The sequence below is a fragment of the Strix uralensis genome, chromosome Z, assembly GCF_047716275.1.
Source record: "Strix uralensis isolate ZFMK-TIS-50842 chromosome Z, bStrUra1, whole genome shotgun sequence".
In the NCBI taxonomy this organism is placed as follows: Eukaryota; Metazoa; Chordata; class Aves; order Strigiformes; family Strigidae; genus Strix; species Strix uralensis.
Window position 1 is genome coordinate 91,147,489 of NC_134012.1, and position 21,166 is coordinate 91,168,654.

A 21,166-nucleotide genomic window follows, 5' to 3' on the forward strand; every position below is an offset into this window, starting at 1 on the left:
GGGTTCTAAGATCCCAGGGTGAAATAGGGATGAGAAGGAGCTGCAGTTCAGGAAGCCCTATGGTGCTTCCAGGACATCGCCACAGAGCTGCAAGCAGAATGCACTCTGCTGCATGGTTTTGCTGGAAGACCTCTCCTTCTCACATGGCACCCTGCACCAAAACTCTGGGTTTACCTTCTTCACCAGGTGTAAAGGCCGGAGAGCCTTGCCACTCCACAGGGATGGAGAGGGAGCAACCAGCTGAGAACCTGCAGCAGCAAAATGGTTCCTTCAGAAAACTGCTGCAGAAAAGGCTGTGCTGAGGATCAATCCCACCTCCACAAACCCCTTGGGGCTGCACACAGCACTGACCATCTCAGGGAACACAGTGAGAGGCTGGAGAATGACAGCACAAACAACACATTTACATTCCTCGACAATGACAATCCTGAATTTCCTCCTCTGCGCTCTGTCTCTGACCCACAATTCCCTGTTCCTCCAGCTCTGCAATGCCCCTCACACCTGCCTCTTCTGCTCCATGGTTTCTCTATAGCTCTGCCAGACATTTAGCATTTTATCTACATTTTCCCTACCATTCTGTTGCTCCTGACAAGCCTGAAGACACTTTGTCTTAATTATTCTTGGGTGACTAAAAAACTGCAGAAAGCTTTTGTCAATAGGTTAGGCCTGCTAAGTTCGCTCTTAGCAACACCTGTATACAAGGCTGTAGGTGTCTGGAGGTAAAAAAGCAGATGTCTACTTCCCCCATACTCCATACACCTTTACGACACCCATCAATCCAGACCCTGTACGATCTGTTCCTCAACAGCAAATGCTAATGTAACCGCCATTAACACCACATTCCCCCAAAACACCTGCAACCCACACGCTCAGCATCTTCCCTAATCCCAAAAGACTGCATGTGCTTTTTGCTTATCCCCTTTTGTTAACACATTCCCATGTGTACATTCCCCTACAGCCACAATACTGTACACACATACTGAACTCTCATTCTTTTCTTATTGTTATCACTGTCATCCTGAACAATGCCTCTCCAACATCTATACCCTTATCCTACTTATACCCTTCTCTTTGCTCAAGCCCTTCTCCCTTTGCGTTTGCAGAGGCAATTTGATGGAAGGATTTGTGCAGAGGGTGGGGGAGGGAAAAAGAAGGAAGGCGAGGAGGGAAAAGATGGATTTGGCTATAAGAAGACCATATAATTAAGCTCTAGTAACTGGTATCCAGGTTGGACCCCTCATTTCAGTAATTAAAAGTAGTCATTCCTTCATTCCTAGACAACCCTTCTCATCCAGTATGTGAAAAGAGGCAGGCATCCATTTACACAGCCAGCACAGACACACCCTGGGCAACACAAAGGACTCCAGCCTGCACAGAATCCATGTATCTCTTAGCAGAAGAGCGGGGTTTTACCTGCCACAATATTTACCCTAATGTCTTTTGAGCAATTGATTTACCAGTATTTAGGAAAAAAAAAAAAAAAACCAAACAAAAAGGAGAGGCAAAAGCCACACTGACAGCAGCCTTTCCTCTGTCTGCATCCTTTGTTTCTGGCTTTTCATGGAAGCGCTGTCTGTCAAAACAGCTTTTGAGCTGCACAGCAGCATCATCACCAGGGATACACAGAGTGCATGGTAGCTGGCGGGACCAAAACAATCCGTGTGGGCTCGGCTGTCACGGCAGGCACAATGGAGAGCTGTGCGACAGCATTGTTGGGGCAAAGCACGGCTCGCTTCTGCACAACCAGCCCCGGACATGACAACCACTATTTCACAGCTACAATAGACAAATATGCATTCTGCGCAGCAACATCAGCCTCCTCACTCGCTTACATCCATTATAATGACAGCAGCTCCAAAGCAACGCAGCCTCTGAAGAGGCAAAGCAAGCCTAAAATATTTCAAGCTTCATCGGGTAACTGGCAATCTCTACAAAAAGAAACCAGCCACTTTGTAAAACAATGAGCAGCCTGAAAACCACCAAGCAGCCTGAAAACCGTCAGCATGACTAACGCCCACCCCGATCATCTCTCCATCTCACCTTTCCACAGATCCTCCGTTCCCTCTCACTGAACGCACTCTGCTCCGGCACTGCTGAGCAGCTGGATTCCAGTGGGCTCTGTGTTCTCTCACCAGGATGCTGTGGGAAACACAGAGTCAATTTTTTTTTTAATTTTTTTTTTTTTTCACAGCTGCATCCCTGGCAATGCAGAGGGTCTGCGCAATCACATCTCCAATGCTCCTGCTGCTGCTGTGACGTTGCTGCGTGTGAAGGAGCAAGCCTGCCCACAGCACCGCCGCTTCAGCTTGCAATCAGTCCCTGTGGGACCTCAGACAAGGCAGGGAAAGGGAGGGAGTGGAGGAGAGGAGGGGAGATAAGTCGAGCTGGAAGATGGAGGATTGATTCCTACAGGAACTGGGAATCGGGGAGGTAGCATAAGGAGAAATAAAGACTAAAGCTTATGGCATAAAATAGAGCTGCAGCATCTTATTCTGTGATGGGCTTGGGTTTCAAATGCCGCATGACTGCAAGCTGCCTGATCTCTTCTCCTGTCTTTGAAAGGAGAGCAAAACGAACTGGAGTGCTATGTTCCTACCGTTGATAATGGCAGCCAGAGCCCTTAGAGATAAAATGCTAGTCTGCAAAGCAGCGCAGAGGAGGAGGAGGAGGATGGGAGGACTTATTACTGAGCGATCAGGAAGACTAAAAGAAGCTTCTTGAAGCTTCTTTTACATTTCTGTAGCGCCTTGTCCTGAAGAGCTTCACCAACAGTATCTACACAGCATCCCTGAAATGCGGCCACCTCCAGAGTGAGATGCAACCACCAGCACTTCCCCCTGTGCCAAACACACCTGGCAGGAACAGGATGGCTGAAGTCCCTGATCAAGATCCCAGCAACTACTAACTACAGCTTGTTATTAAAGCGATGCCTGTAATCTGGGCTAAATCTCGGTATCTCTACAAAGCAATCCATGGCAGATCTTCCTTCCTGAAACAAGGGGTCACCACCTACAAAAACCCAGGCTCTTGGGGCCATGTGAAAGGATTTCTCCATCACCCCCTTTCACCAGAGGCAGCTGCAACCTGCTCCATAGGCAAGTCAGTGCAGTTCCTGACATGGCACAGGTAGCTTCATCAAGGGACACCTGCAGATACTTTAGTTTTCCTACCACAGTCTGGACATGACCACACACCCCATAAACTCAGCTGTGCTCCAGGTTGTGCCAGGGGAGATGTTTCTAGCACTGGAGCAGCTGCCCTGAGACAACCATCCTGGAGGGACCACCCACCTTATTGCACTTTGCCATCTAGCCCCACTCTGAGTTAAGCAGAGCTCAGAAAATGGAGTGTCCACAATGGAAAAAGCAATCCCTACAAGCCCGAACCAAACCCCATTTCCTAAACTGAGGCTCCATGGGGAGTGTGTAAATCAGAGTAAAAATGTCACACAGCCACACAGTTCAAAGAAATTAAGAACCATCACATGCCTGAGTACTTTCTGCTTTATGCCATGATGCACCCAAAGCAGCAACCAAATCAAACAAATACAACAGTTCAGACAATACAATGCTTTGCAGAAGATTCAGCCTCTGGACAGGCCAATACAAAAAGCTATGCCAGAAAAATGTTAGATTCATTACTGGAAGCAGCTGCCAATTGTCTTCAAATCCCAGACCACTAGAAACCTTTAAAATCTCTCTTCAGGTAACATTCAAATCAGATTTCTGACTGAAAAACCAATGGCTGGTGGGTGGTTCCCGCCAAGGGCTCCAGAGGCAGGAGTCCAGGACTTTCCCCGGTGCAGAGAGACCCTTCCAGTGAGAAAAGAGAAAGGGCCTTGGGATGGCTGTGGGCTGCACGGGCTCTGCTACTCACCTCCAAAACACTGGGAATGATCCCTCAGCCCATCCCAAAGCTCAGGCTCTGCAGGTCCTTCCCGAGAGGCCGATGCATCTGCCCCATCTGCGGTACTTCACGCTCCCCAGGGCACTGCTTGCCTTTCTGTGGATGCTCGGGACCCACACCACCACCCGGTCCCGCTCAGGCAGCAGGGACAAGCCCCAGGGAGGACGCAGGAGCGAGGGATGTATCTCCATGCCTGGCCATTACAGCAAGCAGAAAGCTAGTCCTGCCAGGCTCTGCTCCACCCGAGCTGCAGTAAATGAGACTATTTACTGTACTCCCATTAGTGTGCAGCCCCTGGACCCCCATACGGCCAGTCCCATTGTATCGTCAGCGTTAATTAAGGCAGGCTGAAGCAGACGTCTCCGGCCCCTTCAGCTGGGACAGTCAGGGAGCAGCAGCGAGGAAGGAGACAGAGAGTCTCAGCTGCAGAGCTCTGTGCAGAACAAGGAGCGTTTGTTACCCAGGAGACTCGTTCCCACAGCAGAGAGGAGAATGGAAACTATTTCGGTGCCCTCCCCAGTCCTCCACAAGCATTGCCAATGCTGACGCCAGGAGGTATAAATGCTGGCAGGCTGAGTGCTTGCCTGCATCCCTGTCCCTGCCACAGGACACTGGCATTAACCAATTCACTGACAGCAATGCCTGCCTTGTGTTGCAGACATGCACATCAGAGCAGATGGAGTCAGAGGGCTGTTTTGTTAAAAATCAGACAGAGCAATGGAGCAGGCAGGGGCTCCCTCAGAAACACTCCTATTTACATATCTATTCCCATCATGAACATTTGTATTCCTCTCCCCAAAACACGTTCAGCACGTTCCCCCCACCCCAAGCTCACGTGGCCTTGCACCTCTGCAGCAAGCACCCCTTTGTTGCATCCCCCTCCCAGGATCTTACCGCAACAGCAGTAAAAACTGATGGGCTGTCCCAAAGCTTTGTAGGTAGTAAGAGATTACAGGCGCTAATGAGGAAGAATAAAGCTCCATCTTGGGGACTGTCTTCTAGGAGGTGACTTCTCTTTGATCACAGAGATGAGTCAGTGCGAGAAGGGGAGCATGGCTGACTCCACAACCTCATGCAAGGAGGGGAGCAGGGATACTGCAGGCTGGTGTCTGCGCTCCTTAGAGAAGCAAGGTGAGGGAAATGAAGGTGCCAGAACATGGCTGCCCCTAGAGTAACAGGGGTCCCTGTCCTGCGTGGCCTGAAGTGGTAGGGATAGGTGCTTCCCACACACCACAGCACTGTGGGGTGCAGCTTGGCAGGAGATGTGGCCAAGCAACATGGACAGTGGGATCGAGTGCACCCTCAGCAAGCTTGCTGGTGACACCAAGCTGTGTGGTGCGGTCGACACGCTGGAGGGAAGGGATGTGCCATCCAGAGGGACTTGGACAGGCTGGAGAGGTGGGCCTGTGTGAACCTCATGAAGTTCAACAAGGCCAAGTAGAAGGTCCTGCACATGGGTTGGGGCAATCCCAAGCACAAATACAGGCTGAGGGATGAAGAAATTGAGAGCAGCCCTGCAGAAAAGGACTTGGGAGTATTGGTGGATGGAAAACTGACTGTGAACCAGCTATGTGCACTCACACATAAAGCCAACCGTATCCTGGGCTGCACCAAGAGAAGTGTGGCCACCAGGTCAAGGGAGGGGATTCTGCCCCTCTGCTCCACTCTTGTGAGACCCCACCTGCAGTGCTGTGTCCAGCTCTGGGGCCCCCAGTGTAAGAAAGACCTGCTCGAGTGGGTCCAGAGGCGGGCCAAGAAGATGATCAGGGGGCTGGAGCACCTCCCCTGTGAGGACAGGCTGAGAGAGTTGGGGGTGTTCAGCCTGGAGAAGAGAAGGCTCTGGGGAGACGTTACAGTGGCCTTTCAGTACTTAGAGGGGGCTACAGGAAAGATGGGGAGGGACTCTTTATCAGGGGGTATAGGGATAGGATGAGGGGTAATGGTTTTAAACTGAAAGAGGGTAAATTCAGTTTAGATCTAAGGAAGAAATCCTTTACTGTGAGGGTGGTGAGACACTGGAACAGGTTGCCCAGAGAATCTGTGGCTGCCCCCTCCCTGGCAGTGTTCAAGGCCAGGTTGGACGGGGCTTTGAGCAACCTGGTCTAGTGGAAGGTGTCCCTGCCCATGGCTGGGGGGTTGGGACTAGATGATCTTTAAGGTCCCTTCCAACCCAAACCATTCTATGATTCTATGAAAATTGCTTATCAAGCAACATCAGTCTCCTTATTCACAGGAATCCTGGGTGTCAGGCAGGGTTTTTGCCATCTCGCTTCCTTCCTCCTTGCTCCACGGGTGTGAGAACTCAATGCACACTGTGTTCTCCCACCAGTGAATTCCAGTAAGGAGGCGCATCCCATTCCCAGTGCCGGTCTGCAGCAGAGCTCACCACTTCGGGGGAGCCCCATGTGCTGCACTCACACTGGAGACAAGCCGTGTGTATACCTGGAGAGCTTGCTGACAACAGCCAGGACACAAATAGATCGTCTAGGTGGAAAAAAGCCCAACACATTTCTGTCTTGGCTTCGGGCTCCTTCCTCCACATACTATGCAGGAATTGGCTGCTGAGGTCAGCACACCCCCACATACAAGAAGGAACAAACCTTTCCACTTTTGCTGCACATGTACATCAAAATCATCCACCAGCAGCTCGAGCCTCTCACCTAATTGCTGCACATCTGCTCCAGTGATCCATGAACTGGAAACAGCTCAGCCCCAGATCCCAGCATGCTGCCTGGGCTGTCAGCTCTGACACCAAGCAGTGGGCAGGAACAGGTCTTTAATCACCCCTCCCTGTTAAGCGTGATGCACAAGTGTCCACCCTCGCAACAGCCTGACAGCCCCAGGGCTGCCACCTCTCCACTGAATCTCACAGCTATAACCCAGCCTGCTCCTAAAGTATGAGTCTTTTGATCTAGCCCTTGTTACGTTGATTGTGTCCATGCCTCTCAAGGAAACAGAAAGTGGTATGAGCAAGCTCATCACCACAGCAGACTGTGCTGTGCTATCTGCGGGTGAAACAGCACAAACATGCCTCGGCAACAGCTTCTGGCTCATCATGACCCCATCTGTAGCATGGCCACAGGAGGGGTGGACATCAGCACTCTTTCCCACGTGCTGGACCACTCAGGAGCAAGATGGGAGCCACTCAGCGCCTTTCCACCTCACTCACTGATTGTTCATGGCAGAAATCTGAATCCTCAAGACATGGCAACCCCATCCACCCCAGCTGAGGCTGTTTCAGGAATGCCAGAGCAGGATGTCAGTCAGAGCTGGACTAAGTGCATGGTCTTGCTCAAGTGGAGCAAGGGGGACCAGAACACAGGGGCCATGAGGAAAGCAGAAGCTGCTGAAAACTCTATAAAAATCCTCTGAAAGAAAAAACAAAATCATTTCCCACCCCTGCCAACCCCGCTTTTCAAGGTCAAACAACATCCCTCTCTCAAACACACGACGGATCAATACAGGCTAATCGCTACCAACATGCGCTTGACAACTTTTCTATTCATTGGCAACAAATATGGGTGTTTTTTGAATGAGGGGTCAGAATCAAAGAAGATTGAGAAAAGCACATCTTAGCTTAGTGGCAATACCTGCCCTCAGTCCTCACATTTCCCCAGGGGGGTCACTAACCCATCCCCTCCACTGAATCTGCTTTCTGAGAGGATCTGAGGACAGAGGTACAGGACTCTGGGGTTATGCCAGTCACAGACACATTCACAACAGCAGGATTCACCAGCCTCCCCATGATGATCCTGTCCCAGAGAGCCCTGCCCACTGCCCAGAGCAGCAGTACTGATTTCTTCAGGGCTAGCAACCCAAGGCAGGACTCATGACTCCACATAGGAAAATGGCTTGAGATGAGAAAGTTGTTCCTTTTTTTCCAAAAATGTGGACATTTCTTGTTGTTTGCTAATCGTTTGCTAACAGAATTAATTCCCCAAACTAATTCCTCTGATGTTTAAGAATGTTCTCCAAATTTCCAGCTTATCTTTATCCATGCACAGCTCACCTCTATTCACTCATGTTCCAAAAATGAGCTTTAACGTCAGCATTTATCCAGTCTGCGTTTAAAATTATATCAGCTGAGTTCTTTAATCACTTTACATTAGGTAGGCCCTTCATTTCTTTGATCATACCAGTATCCCTTCTCTGGACCTGACCCAGTTTGCATACCGCCTTCAGAGTGTGACTGGAAACGTACACAGTCTTCCAAGCAAAGTTTCACCATGCCTCAATACACTAAAATTTTCCGGTCTCTGCTACAAATATTTTGTCCAATGTGTAACACTGGATGACAATTTATCTTTTTCATAGCTGCATCATATTAGGTGCTCACAGTTATTCTGCACGTTACTGACAGACCCTGGGTTTTCTGCTGTCTCTCTCACTTTCCCTAATGAGCTTCCAGCTGGAGCTGAACTTTTTGTCCATTTCTCATGCACACAGCCATGCAATTTTGAACTATCCAATTCCCATTTGTATTATTTCTCAAGGACATCCAAGATCTTCCTGCTGAATAACCCTGAACTGCCTCTAATGGTGCTTCCTAGCTTTGTGTCTTTAGGAAATATCACTAGTAAAATCTTACTTTTTAATGCTCAGAGCATGAGTTGACATATTGAATAGCTTCCATTTTAAGGCTACTCTCTACGAACAACTTCCCTTCAGACCAGTAGTTCCTCTTTCAACACTCCTGTTATCTTGCTCCAGTCGTCTTAGTTCTCAAAGGGTATTACGGATGGAAGAAGCCCACATGGGTTCAAAGGGAGGCAGGGCAAGCACTTGAAAGATCCATTTCAGCTTAGTAAACAGATAAAATATAATAGACTTGGCATATTCCCCAGAAAAAAATATTAGGGTATGATATCTGCTTGTCCTGCTCCCCCTCTTCCCTAGCTGACCACCTGCAACCACTTTTGAAAAAATCATACCAGGCAAAGTGGTTTCCAATCACGAGAGTGATTTCAGCCTGCCTGTATTAAGGTCAAACCCTTTCTATTGCTAGCGGCTGATGCCTCACTGCCCACAAACAGAGGCTTTCACAAGCTCCATAAAAAGTCACAACTATCAGACAGGGCTAGTGCTGGCAAGTCTCCCCATGGGGCTGGGCTCAGGTCCACATACATCTACAATACTGAGACGTCTACAGAAAAACCAAACCCAGCACACAGCCTGCTGTCTGTCTCCAGTCCGTTCCAGCCCAGGATTCCAGTATGTTCATACCGTTTTTCTAGGGAAGTGCTGCCATCAATATTTTACATGCAGAAGACTCGGGCAATGAGGAGATGTGAACCACTTGGAAGGCTGTGGGAAAGGGAGAACTGATCCTGCAACCCCAGTACCCATCTTTTAGCCCTAATACATAGTACTGCCCACGCAAGAGCACAAAGAAAGAGCTGAACGCTTTTAGGCAGAAGGAAATCAGGACAGAAACAACAGAGCAGCTCCTGAATCATGCCTGAATTCTCAGCTTCAATCTGACAAACCAAGCTCATAAAGCTGTACAGGAAACTTTGAACTAAAGCAAAGCATGGGCGTAAATTATCCAGCCTGAGATTTCAGAGTGTCTGAAGCAGGAGGCCAGATCTAAGAGCAACCCTGTTTCTTCAAGCACTTACTCAAATATTGATGATACACTGACTGGGAATATAAACTCTCTCACCCATCAAAGCCTTGGCAAAAGGAGCAGAAAACGTATTATTACAAAAAAGATATGCCATCTAATCTGGCAATCAATTGCTCTGAGCAGCCCATGGTTACAGTGGATACTAAGGTGTTATTGGCTTCGCTTCTATTAAAATTAGTTTTCAAAATGGGATCAATGCTGCCCCTACAGCACTATTTACCTAAACCATTAGTTTCACCACAACTTAATAGTTCCCCACCACCACATTACATGCTATACTGGAGCTGGTGAATTTGGCAGCCACAGTTCTGCTGTATTCACCGGTTTGTATTCTGACCACAAATAAAAACTACGTATTTCCAACTAAGCAGCTGAAAAGCTGCAGGGCTGAACTGAATCCACAGCCCTGAAATGGTTCACTGTCTACATATGAAGTACAAGTACAGATTGTACACAGCACGCACTGCTCAAGAAAGGTGACTGCTTATGGTTCCCATGACGTACACCAAAGTGACATTCCTTTCCCACTCCAGGGGCATCACCTGACTGACTCAAAGCTAGAGTGACTGCACTGCAAACAAGCCTCAGCTCACAGGGACCACAATGGAAAGGATGCAGCAGGAAAGAGGCAAGCAGAGCAGAAATATCACTGTTGGACACATGAGAGGCCACATCCAAGAATGGAAAAAGACTCCTGCCCTCCTGCTTCAGTACTAAGTCATAAATATTCTAGTCTTCCAAGGCAACAGCAAGTATGAAAACTGCTCTGGATTTCACACAGAAAACCCACACTCACCTCTCTCTGCGCATGCCAAAGCACTTCCCTGACATCACTGCTTAGAGCAATGACAAAAGTCAAGCCGTGAGAGCTGTCAACTCACCATGAAGTGAGTCCCCAGCAGACCTCCCTGCTCTCAAACACTCCCACCTTTCCAACAAAGCCCAGAGAGCACATAACCACCAGCTGATTTATTAGAGACAGGTGATATTAACTATAGGTGCTTATGCTGATTTTTTTCCTAAATTTCTCCATTTACCACCCAAACTGGGCATGCATTGCTGCTCTGCAGTGTTACCTGTCCCAGCTAGTTATGTTTTAGTAGCAAATAAACAATGTCTAGACAGCTTGCTCTTCTGCAAAGCCCTCTGTGATTAAAGAGACTGTTGAAGGTACACTCAAAACCCACCCACTAGCAGCAATGCTACAGCACAAGACTGGCAGCATAGGACTCCAGTGCCACCCAGGAGACAGTCTGTGCTCCAGAGCGCCCACATCCCAGCAGGCAACTAGAAAAGCTGCAAAGGGGCGAGGAAACAGGACCACTGAAAACGTCTCCTAAAAAGCCACTGTAATGCAGGCTTGTAACTCTGTGCATTTAACCTTCTGGCTCTCAGATGGAGCAGTTGTTTTTTACTCTTCATCTCTACCGTCTACAGTACCAATACTGTTAGCTGAAGGTATAAGGTCTACACATAAACAGCAAATTGACATAAATTATAATCATTACCATGACACCTCACACAGCACAGATTGCACATCCCCACCCATAATCATCATGCATGACCTGCTCATTCAGAAGGGATCTGCGGTTACCGTAGATCACAGGCTGAACTTGAGTAATAGTGGCATTTTGCTTTGAAGCAAACAAACAGTATGTAGGGCTGTACGAATAGGCACGTCATACACAAGATGTGGAGTAACCCCTCCTCTCTGCCGAACACTGGCACATGCCTCATGGGCATGTCCTATATGGACAAACTGGTGAGAGTTCAAAGGGAGCAAGGAAAAACACAAAGGAGTAAATTGCAAAGCAACTGTGTTAGTTCTCTGTAGAAAACTAGGGGGTACATGAAAGCAGTTCTGAAATGTGTAAAAGGCTGCTGCCAAGAGCAAATGAATAAGCTGTTCTCCATATCCTCAACAGCAGGAATAGGGTCCCTGAGGGGCAGCCAGGGAAGTTTAGGTTAGACATCAGGTGTAAAAGACAAAACTAGCCATTCATTATTCCACTAAAAAAGCACAGCAGTCAGGAGGTAAGACTGGGTTTCTTAATATTTTGCATGCTCTTGTCTCAGAAGCTCTTTGCTTAACTAATTATTGAAAGGCATGCATTTTTGTTAATTCTCACAGGCCCTTAGTGTCAGAAATTGGAAACAACTGATTTTACTAGCTTTGCCACCAAAGAAATGCCTATAGTCTTGGCCAACCCAGTGTGCCATGGCATCAGGAGATACCAACAGAGGGAAGGGACTGTACTGCTAAGATGCAGGATGCAGCAGATAATGTCCTAATCACTGGGAACTTCTAGAGAGATAAAATGAAGAAACACAAGGAATGACATAGCCCAAGTCCACTATGCCTGTGTCAAGGAGATGTAATTATATGGCTTCTGGAGGTTTTATTCTTCTATGATTTCTGTTTGACTCAGAGGAGCAGGAAGCCTCTAATGCAGGATTAAAAACTGAGAGCAGTTTATTCAGTGAGACAGAATACCTGGAGAAACAGAAACACGCTCCTGGAAAGACACAGGCAAACCTACAGGTACAGCCTGAGTGGAAAAGCATTCCATGCCAGGTGATCCAGTAGCTAATCCACCCGGCTGTTAAAAACATACTCCAGGGTTTGTTTTTTTTCCTAAATGGAATATGCTTAGCACCAGCTTTCAGGCAATGAACTCATCTTCCTTTCATCCACCACAGTGAAGAGACTTTTTCTCATGAATTCAGTCTTGTTGAAGATGATCCTTGACTACAGCTGAGAACCCCTCTAAGTTCCTCTCTGGTTATTATTAACCTCTTCCCATCTAATAGAGCAGACTGTCCTGGACCATCAGCCAGCTGTACCCAAGGTCTCTATGTCTGGTCAGCCCATGATTAAACAACCTTTTGGCTGTACGCATTTATTGGTGTATGCTTAATTAGCACAAAGAGTCTATCTGCAGCACCTGGCTGCCCTGTGGCTAGTTGTACAAGGTCTGCCTCCTCCAAAAGACATGCTCAACCAACAAGCAGCCATCCCATAGGCAGGCAGGCACACAGAGCCAGAACCGGGAAGTATGTGCCCATCGGCTGCCTACAACAATTTTGCTCAGGTTGGAGAAAGACCCACATCAAAGGAAATGCTATAGGGATAAAGGGGATCCGTGCTTGGGAGGAAATCCTGCCATGTTCTTTAAAATAGCAAATAAAAGTTAGCAGAGGCAAAGCCCAGGCACCAGTGATGCGGCAGGCCACGAAGGCAAAGCAGGTCACAGGATATGTGTGACAAACATGCCAAGCTTAGGTTGTGTTGGACAGGCTGAAATAGGGCTCAACCTCCTGTGAAGCAGATTAAAGAGCTGGGTCACACTGCTCTATGGGGTTCCCCATGGAGACATCTGAGCACTTCAGGAACTGCTGGAAACTGTGGTGTGGGGCTCAGGCACCACACAGAAGACTATTGAAAAGTGTTCAGCAAGAGGTGCTTGAAGTCGACAAACAAGGTCATGTGTCCCCATGCACACCAGACACATTCCAGTCAGGGGAACAAGAGCATGGCAGGGTGGAAAGAGCCCTGAAAGAGCCCTCAGGAGCTCTGCAGTGTACAATGATTCACAGAGCCTTAGCTCAGGCCTAATAATAAGAAGAAAGATGATGACTCAGAGAGCTCCTTTGTTGGCTGGACATGGGAGAGGAGCAGGAAGGAGCAGAGGAACAGAAGAGCAGGAAGCCCCTGATGAAGGACTGATTGCCCAGAGCAAGTTCCTGGAAAAACAGAAACATGCTTTTCATGTCCGTGACATATTTCCATCCCTCGTCAATTCTGAAGTCTGTGCTTTCAATACACACTTAAGAAAGCACTCCATCCTGTACAGAAAAGCAGTGTGTGCCTCTCAACACACAGCAAGGAAAAGAGAAGACCACCGAAACGGTGAGATGGGGGAGAGCTAGCAAGGACTGAGCACACGAGATACAACAGTCCAAGCCAGAGTGGCTGCTCTGCTCTCACTCATTCTCAGAGCAACAGCCTGTCGTGTTTTAAACCTGGCCGGCAGCCAAGCACCACGCAGCCGCTTGCTCACACTCCCCCACCACAGAGAGAGTTGGAGGGGTAAGGGTAAGGAGACTCGGAGGTTGAGATAAAAGCAATTTAATAATTGGGAAAAAAAATCATCATAATAATGATAATAATAACAGTAATAATAAAAATACAAATGGGTGATGCACAATGTGATTGCTCACCACCCGCTGACCGATGCCAGGCCCATTCCTGGCTTGTGATCCCAGAGAGGAGAGAATCCTGAAACCACCGTCCTGAACACCTGAGTGGAGCTTCCCAACCAACCCTTATCTATATACTGAACATGATGTTAGATGATATGGAATATTCCACTGGCCAATTTGGGTCCGTTGTTTTGGCTGTGCTGTCCCCCAGCTTCTTGTGTACCTGTGCACTTGCAGGACGTGAGAAGTTGAAAAGTCCTGGATTTCTGAGCAACAACTAAACCCATCAGTACATTATCAACATTCTTCTCAAATTCCACACTGAAACCAAAACACAGCACTATTCTAGCTACTAAGAAGGGGGAAAAAAAAAATAACTATCCCAGCCAAATCCAGGACAGCTGGAGAAAACACTTGGTCATGATGTTCTAACAGGACCTGCTCTCCATCCCTGGGAACATCTGCCAGAATTAGTAATCCCCTATCAGAGGAGGTGAAGCATGGAGGGCCAAAGAGTGCTTGTGACCTTTTTAGCAATTTTTGCACGCCTGCTGCTTTCAGAGCAACTTTCTGTATCAGCTTAAAATAAATCTAGCCCTTGTGAAAGTAAAGTACTCAGAGGTTGCAGAAGCATCTGGCCCTTCCTCTGCAAAGCCAGAAACTAGCACAGATGTATCTGGCGATGAAAATGTGGAGGCCAAGGGGGATTAATGCTGTAGTCCTGAACCTCAGCATCTGAAAGAGAAGTGTGGTCTCCTCTGTCCACAACACTACTGCTTTCAACTCAGAGCAAATAGGTAAGCCTAAGCACTGCCCCCAGGTTTGCAGTCAAGAGACATCTTGGCTCTCTTCCTCTTCTTCTGTGTGCAAGGCTCCATGTAACAGCAATGGGTGCTTCCCTCCCACCGGGATAACTCCTGGATCTCATATTAGACCAGGCAAGAGTGGAACCACATCATCTATCTGCAAGAGGGAGCACTTCTGTCTTCAGATGGGGCTCCTTTGAGCATGAGCCCTCCAAGAAGCACTTCTGTGAGCTCTAGGCTCCACACACTGAACACAAGGACTTGGCGAGGTCTGCTGCTTTCCACTGGGGTCTCCTGTTTTCCAGCACACAGCAGGGGCTGGTGCTGCAGCAGCATGAGAGCAGCTGAACTGCATACCTAGCATAGGACTTCATCAACAACAGGCAAAAACCCATCCTGAGGTAAACAAACTGCAGCTTCCAGCTCCTCAGTGGGACAGTGCATCCTGCACTGGCTGTGCATAGCCCAGGGAGCATGGCTCCCCAGAAATCTCTGCAGTTTGGTCCGGTTTTCAGTTATAGGCACTGACCACACCATGAAAAGGGCAGAATTTTGGAATAGCTTTTGCATTTATATGGATAGCAACAATGTCCAGAGCTACAGCTGTTAATTCAACATACAGATTTAATATGCCTTTCGCAATTAAACTGATCTCCAGCTACCAGTCCTCAGGATAAACCGAACACGGGGCCTGAATCCCTACATAGGCCATTGCTACAGCCCAAGACTTTTTAGTGAAGCAACTAGCTTTGGCCACCAGCACGGACCTGTCAGCAGGCTAGATTAAAGCTCAGGTTAACCCCTCCTGGAATTTGCTGTACCTCTCATTAGATCTAACAATAATGCTCAGAACACACAGGGAAAGCTCAGTAGCAAATAACCTAATTAGAAGTGAAAGTCTCACATTCTCTTGGTGACCAGCACATCTGCTGAATGTGAGGGTTGATGTCCTCTGTGGTAAGCAGGGCAGCAAGGCGAAGAAAACATGGGGAGCCCTGCCGGATCCCCTCCTGTTGCACCCTTCCAAGTGTCCCAAGGCTGCTCTCTATGGAAGATTCCCAAAACTTTGGCTGAAATAACGCCAGCATTTGGGCAGGGCTTGGTGTTATTTTTAACACTTGCTCACATAACTCTTTGGATGAATCCTGGGAAGAGCTTGTCACCAAAATAGTATACTGTGGGCACTATTTATACACCCACTGGCAGCACAGCAGGGTATGCTAAGGAGGGAAAGCTAGAGGACCCCCTTCCCTCCTCACAGCTTAGCAACTAGGTATATAGGGGAGCCCTAAAACATGGTTTGTTGTTTGGGCTAGTCCTCAGAAGTAAACCTTCACCTGCAGAAGGCCTGATATCCTTGTCTGTCCTGTTTACGAGACTCTCATCCACATGGGAGGGAAGCCCAGGTACAGTAAGCTTAGGGAAGATGGATGGCTGTGTGTATCAGGGGCGGGCACATCCCAGCTGCTGTGAACTAAAAAGGGAACAGCTGTGCCTAAATACCAGCTAGGTCAGAAGAAAATGCTGCCACACTCCTATTTTATCTGTCCTTGGCTACTGCAGGGAAATCCAGCAGGGGTTTCTAGGTCATCACCTCTTTTCCCTATACAGCCCCAGTAATGATGTGCAGTGGTGGGGGAAGGTGAAGCATTAAATGCTAGTGAAGTTCACTGGAAAGAAGGCACCAGACTAACATGACTGATTCTCCTTCATCCATGGACAACAGCAGCCTCAGGCCTTCCTATACCAAAACAGCTTGCCCTATGGAGCTGAAGGGAAAAAAAAAACCAACCAAAACCTTTTGAGACTATCCAGGGAAAGGAGGCCCTCCTTCTGTCTAATGTTCTAGAGTAACAATAACTTCTCTAAAGCCATTTCCGTGCCTGTTGAACTTTCTTGATTTTTGTCTTCAATGAGTTTCTTCTCCCTCCTCCTTTCTCTTAAGCCACATTCAGACTGCTCTCTACTTTCATGTCTGCTGCAGAAGCAGGTGACATGACCTGCAGAACATGCACAGGATGCTGCCTGAGAACAGAGAAGACAGGCTCTGGAACACCAGCACTCCAACCTGGAGTAGAAAGGGAGCCAGAGTTTGATTTTCCAGTGTGCAGGTAAAAAGAAAATGGATATATGCATTTTCTTCCCATGTAATAGAGGCTACAGCCTGAGCAGCATACTGACTGTTCATCAGAGCTACAGAACAATGCAAAATAAAACCACATACATGCTACTAATTGAAGCATGCTCTCCAGGCAGGGGCAGGACTGACCACATTACTTTTAGCAGAACAAACAGAAGGCATCAGCTCCTACCTTGCCAGATACAATCTCCCCAGATCATGGGTTCAGCTCACTGCAGCTGGAAGCCGGGTGCAGCAGCAACGGCTTGAGAGCAGCAGAAATAATAAGGCATGCAGAGCCAGCGATAATCCAAAGCAAAACCAGCCTGTCCCTGTGTCGGCTCAGGGATCAGCGGGCCATGCTGTGGGGAGTTTCCACAGGCAGCTCACCCATTGCTGCAGGATGGCAGGCGAGAATCAACATGACAAGGCACTTCTTCCAGACAGGAGCTGGCTGAGGGATTCCTCCTGCTGCCAGTCACCTGCCTCTCCTCGGGCACAGTGGTGCCAAGGTGATGGTTTCACTCACAGAGCATGTGGGCAGGAGAGAAAAGCGAGGGCTGCTGGCAATGCAAGGGCCAGATTGCTAATGAAAGCCCCAGTGTAAATACAGATGCACTCTGGAGAGGGCTATGGCAGAAATGCAGCTCGTGTTACAGAGAGCCATTTACAGCAAGCTCAGAAAGCAGCCAGCGTGATGGGGTGTGCGGGCTGACTCCACGGCCTGCCTGCTCAGGCAGCAGGGTGGGAGGGCAGCTGCTGTGAGGGGAAGCTGTGGGGTGAAGTGACCACTCGCGAGGGGAGACCCCCCAACGCCACACTTTCCAGCAGCTCCTACAACTCCATACACAGCACCTGCTAGCAGTAATGCAAACCTATGCAATTTTCCATCCTATGCCCTGCTTGGGACAGCCCCAGCCCCACACCTTCTCTTGTATCAGCAATAGCGTGGCCAGCAGGGACAGGGAAGTGATCTTACCCCTGTACTCGGCCCTGGTGAGGCTGCACCTCGATTCCTGTGTTCAGTTTTGGGCCCCTCACTACAAAAAGGACATGGAATTACTCGAGCGTGTCCAGAGAAGGGCAACGGAGCTGGTGAAGGGTCTGGAGCACAGGTCGTATGAGGAGCGGCTGAGGGAACTGGGGTTGTTTAGTCTGGAGAAGAGGAGGCTGAGGGGAGACCTCATCGCCCTCTACAACTCCCTGAAAGGAGGTTGCAGAGAGATGGGGATGAGCCTCTTTAACCAAGTAACAAGCAATAGGACAAGAGGGAATGGCCTCAAGTTGCACCAGGGAAGGTTTAGACTGGGTATTAGGAAGCATTTCTTTACAGAACGGGTTGTTAGGCGTTGGAATGGGCTGCCCAGGGAGGTGGTGGCGTCCCCATCACTGGAGGTGTTTAAGAGTTGGACTGACATAGCGCTGAGAGATATGGTGGAGTTGGGAACTGTCAGTGTTAGGTTAATGGTTGGACTAGATGATCTTCAAGGTCTTTTCCAACCTAGATGATTCTGTGACGCACAGTGCTGGAAGAAAGGCTGCTCAGAGCATTGCTCCATCCATGTGTGTGACCAGCTGATGGTACAGGAGCCCATTCCCATTGTCCAGGCCCAATCCCCATGCTCAGGGGCTCCACATTTTTGGGACTTACCCTCTCTCTCCAGTTCACTGCCTTTGGCACCTCCTGCTAGGATTCTTCTGTCCTTGCCGTCTCAGGATAATTTTCAAGCTGTATTGCAACTGGATTTACACCAAATAAAGAAGATGGGGGATAGGGACTAGCTCAGCAAAGATGGAATGTGTCAAAGGGTTTGGGGGCTTTGCCTCTGTTGTGCCCACAACTGGAACCAGCAGTAGAGGGGTTTTGCAAGTTTCAGCCACTGCCCATTCAATAAGCACTGAAAGACCTCAGCAAGAGGCAGAGAAGGAGCTGTTTCAGGATGCATACCGCAGCAGGCATAGCCTATATTCAGTAAGCCCGGTGCCAGACAGACATATACCTCATGCCAGTGACCTCTGGGTGCAACTGGTGACAAAAGAACTGGGAGTTCATGTAGTGCTGAAGCAACTGAAGTCTGTTCTGTAGAGGCTGAGGGGACCTCCTTTGAAAAAATATTGCCTAGCCTCTAAAGAATAAGTGTGAAAACAGTTGACTTAGGCCAATTGCATCAGTGAGTTCTGTTAAAAACCTAGCTCCAAGGAGAGCACAGGGATCCCAAAGTAATAGGTGTATGTCCTGGTGATACCTACCAGAGGGGTGAAGCCAGACAGGCATCAAGCCAGCCTGAAATGCTCCCTGTTAATGAGAGCAGCCAGGTTGTATTATCTATTGTCCCCTCTCTCCAGCAAAGTGCTGCTACTGCCACTACCCCTCCACACAACTGGGAAAGCAAGGTTATCTGAGTTAAAAACCCCTGTTTGTGCACATGCTGATAGTCTGTCCCTGGGTTGACAGTGCCTGCAATGAGGAAGGTGCTTTATGCTTTCCCCTTCCATCGTGCAGAGATTCTCCACCACAGCCCAGCCCAGCTGACCTTGGGATGAAGTAATTCTCCTAGCATTGAACTGCCCTTGCACAAGAAAAAGGGAAAACTTCCCAATGTAACAACAGTGAATATGATACCAAGTGCAGCTCCTCAGGTCTGTCTGAGACAAAATACAGCCCGGACTTCAATGCCAAGTATTCATCAACATTGCAAGAGGGCTCCAGAGAGGAGGCTGCTTCTCCAAACATGATGGGCCTTCATGACTTATTCCTGCGTAGGGACAAACCAGGACAGGTCTCTTCTGGGGTGAAACAACTACACTGATAGGCTGGTTCACTGCTAAGCAAGACAACACTGAAGCCGTATCTTCTACCAAGCTGCTTCTGCAGCTGAACTGGTCTCAGCCAGGGAATGGCTAACCACCAGATCATCCCAAAGGGTGTAAAAACCATTCACAACAACCCTGGCTCAAATGAGGCAGCTGAGAGTGTTTAGGTCAAGGCTGCAGTAAGGCTCACCACATTTGCAGCAACAGCAATGCTGTCAAGGCACAAGGGACAGCTCTCCAGCAGCCACAGACTCCCAGGAGCATGAGCATTGACCTTGGCTGGGGCACCCTGTCTATAACGTGTCCCCCCTGTACTTTCTGACCACACCTGGGGAGATAGAGGAAAGTGATACCCACAGAAAATGGGGTTTAGCAATCTGTACAGCCTGGCCTTGTCTCAGTTTGGGAGCTGCTCTTCCCTACAAGCACTGCTCTACCTCAGTTTGACCCACTGCCCACATTCTTCGTTCACTGGAGGCATCCAGCCATTACAGGAGCGGACAGGCATAGTCAGCACCACTTCACAGGAGTTTACTTTTCCAGCTCAGCTGCACAAAATCTCGAGCACACCACCTCCCCGTTCGGTGCCTCGGTTTCCCCCCCCCCCCCCCCCCCGTGAAATAAGGATCATAACACTTACCAAGTTGCTGAGGATATTGTAAAGTTAACTTCATTATGGGATGCTGGCAGTCTGTAAACAGTAACAAGCATTCTGTGAGGCTCTTCTTCCTCCCATAAAGCAGAGACTCCTTGTGGCTTTCCCAGGCATACAAGCTACTGCCCGCAGCTTTCTTCACCCTCACCACGGCAGGTACACTGTAAAGACAGGGATCTCGATTACCCCCAAAAGCAGGAGCTTTGGTCCCTCTACCAGCTGCAATCAGGCCATCTTCCAGGCACGAATGCAATGCACCAGCCCGGCCTCAGCCGAGCTGTCAAGGCAGCGGAAGGGCTGGGGCTGCACCGCTCTGGAATTCCAGCAACGCACAAACACCCCGTCAGCTTGCACCAGAAATGACTCCTCCCTGCCCCGGACCAGGCTGAATCACTGGAAATACCAAAACAACGATGAGGTCACGTTCCCAGAGCAAGGAACTGGAGCCAGATATAGCCGTGCGGAGAAGCGTGCTAAAAAGGGACTCGGTGTACAGGCTGGAGGCTCTGGCAGACAGGCACCTCGGGCATTTGTCTCGTTTAAAAACAGCTTGAGGCTGCCAGGAGACTTTTTTTCTCTCTGCAGGGAGCAGGGAACTGGGCAGCACAACAGGGGCTTTTAACTCTTTATCCATCCCACTGAAAGAGACGCAAACATTAGAGTTTGTGAGTGCATAGATTTAGGGTTCAAGGAACAAGGCAGAGGTAAAATTATGACTGCATTCCGAGTCCAGTATTCCCAAAATCTCACTGTGATACCATACTCAGGCTTTAGCAGTTAAGAATCCCGCTGCAGGAAGCTGAATGGCAGACAAAAATCATATGCCCATTACTGTCTGGTTGCTTTTGCTACAGCCTCAGCCAGTTTTCATGAAAAAAGAAAAAACATTGGTTTTGTAAGTTTTCAGCAGGGTTAGTGGCAAATAACAGTGGCTCCTGCTATTGCTCCTAAAATGAGCATCTAAGGCACTCCATTATCAGAAAACAGACTTTTCAAAGCAGTGCAGTTCCAGCCTTTCCCAGTTCTCAGTGGAGGGA

At 48.7% G+C, this 21,166-nt stretch overlaps 1 protein-coding gene across 6 annotated transcripts in view; it reads right to left on the minus strand.

The window, feature by feature from the left end:
• The window catches only part of RUSC2 (RUN and SH3 domain containing 2), a 63,852-nt gene that overhangs the window by 36,289 nt on the left and 6,397 nt on the right, over window positions 1–21,166 (minus strand). For 3 of the 6 annotated variants that reach the window (XM_074854939.1, XM_074854940.1, XM_074854934.1), the window contains exons 1-2: window positions 20,115–20,471; window positions 2,041–2,139 (exon numbers count right to left, since the gene is read on the minus strand). The gene's annotated coding sequence lies outside the window, so the exon portion shown is untranslated. Of the gene's footprint in view, window positions 1–2,040; window positions 2,140–3,876; window positions 4,253–20,114; window positions 20,473–21,166 lie in introns of those variants that run through there. The other 3 variants (XM_074854935.1, XM_074854936.1, XM_074854937.1) reach the window with 3 other exon arrangements.